General features: G+C 33.7%; 1 protein-coding gene across 1 annotated transcript in view; it reads left to right on the top strand.

The window, feature by feature from the left end:
• The window catches only part of LOC107088239 (monoacylglycerol lipase ABHD12-like), a 30343-nt gene that overhangs the window by 23299 nt on the left and 5024 nt on the right, over positions 1-2020 (top strand). The gene's annotated exons all lie outside the window — the stretch shown is intronic.

Genomic DNA, 2020 nt, shown 5'->3' with positions numbered 1-2020 from the left:
CAAAACTAAAGTAACGAGCCAATTTTTTAAAATGTAAGGAGTAGAAAGTACAGATATTTGTGTAAAAATGTAAGGAGTAGAAGTAAAAGTTTGCCATAAAAAATAAGTAGTAAAGTAAAGTAAAAATATCAGAAAAATCTACTTGAGTACAGTTACTTCGTTACTTCCCATCTCTGGAGGTAAGTGAGACAATTTGCCGATGGAACAAGACAATTTACATTTAAAATAAGAAAAAACTATTTTATTGCCTTATTTCAAGTGAATATTATCTAATTTTCTTATTTGAAGAGTAAAAATACTCATTCCATTAGCAAATAATCTAATTTAACTGCTCAAATTAAGGCTAAATACGCCTGATTTAAGAATTTTTTACTTCTTTCTAGTTTTTGCAATGTAATATTACCCTTACAACATTTTGCTGCCTGTAGGCTTATGAGTAGCCTGAGCAAAATAAGTAAAATCAAAGAAGTAGCCTACCATGACTATGAAGCTGATCTCAGTGGGAAATTTCTCCTCTGCATTAATCCCTAACTATGTAGGGGCATTGATAGCCATCAGGGACTGACTGCAGGTCCACTGTTAGCACTGGAAAATAATCAAAATCTAGATAAGTAAAATTTTCTTAAATGAAGTGCATTTATTCTTGAATTGAGGAGGTAAGTGAGACAGTTTGCAAATAGAACAAGACGATTTACATTTAAAAAAAAAATAATAATAATCACATTGTCTTATTTCAAGTGCATATTATCTAATAATCTTATTTTAAGAGTAAAAATCCTCGTTCCATTGGCAGACCATCTTATTAACCTACTCAAATTAAGGGTAAATACACTTTATTTAAGACATTTTTATTTATTTTTAGAATATTTTTGTTGTGAGTTGCCTTGGCCTACCTGACATGTAACAACCATACCATGCATATTGCTTTAGGTTAATAGACTAGGCTATGCATGCTTCCCAAAAAAAAAAAAATATATATATATATATATTCCACCATCCCCCTTCTTTTTTTTTTCTTTTTTACAACTAGACTACTGACTAAACTTACCAAAAATAATTACTTTGGGTGAAATGGACACATAAAAATACAACAAATTATTTTTTAACTTTCTGTCAAGGGTTTTTTGTGAGTTTTTTTAGAATTGCTTTCTAATCTGTAGGTTTCTAACAGACATTTGCTGCAGATTTGGCTCATTTTCCATAATTACTCTAATGGAGGAAGTGATTCAGCATTTAAAGCAGCCTCACTCACAGAGTGGGATCCGTTTCAAAGGTTGATGGGGGTTTTTTTTGGCCAACTTTGTATCTTGAGCTATGATTTCTTTAATTGTCCATTTTGAGGGTCCAATTTGTCGTCATGCGTTTAACTTCCTGGCTGATGTGTTCGGATGTTCCTCACTGCAAAAACATCTAAAAAACGGCTCAAATGTTCTTAAAATAAGTGTATGTACCCTTAATTTAAGCAGATATATAATGTGATGTGCCACCAAAAGGAGAATTTCTATCCTTAACATAAAATAATTAGATATTTTACACATGAAATAAGATGACAGGATGTTTTTGTCTTATCTTAAATGTAAACCATCCTGTTCCGTTGGTAAATTTTCTTACTAGCCTACTCAAAACACAGGAAATTGGCTTAATTAAATATAATTTTTTTCATTAATTCAATAGTCAGCAAAACTACTGAAGAAATGGAAGGAAATGGTTAGGGCACAGAGCTTGGAATCCTGAGGTTCTGAGTTCGAGCCCCACTCCCACAGCCTGCCACTCTCGGTCTCTGAGCAAAGACCCTTAACCCCTAATTGCTCCCTGGGCACTGCACAATGGCTGCTCCCCAAGGGGATGGGTTAAAATGCAGAGGTGAATTTCTCCAATGTGAGATCAATAAAGTTTAATTATCTATTATTTATTTAAAACATCCCCTCAACAAGGTGTTGCTGCCTCTGTAGCTCCCAGTGATGATGGTGTTTTCAGGCTTGCTCCAAATGTACTAATGGTCTAACCTGACTCCGCCAGA

The sequence above is a fragment of the Cyprinodon variegatus genome, unplaced genomic scaffold, assembly GCF_000732505.1.
Source record: "Cyprinodon variegatus isolate N-32 unplaced genomic scaffold, C_variegatus-1.0 Scaffold11, whole genome shotgun sequence".
Classification (NCBI taxonomy): domain Eukaryota; kingdom Metazoa; phylum Chordata; class Actinopteri; order Cyprinodontiformes; family Cyprinodontidae; genus Cyprinodon; species Cyprinodon variegatus.
Note: the sequence above shows the minus strand (reverse complement) of the source record. Positions and strands in the feature narration are given on the sequence as shown.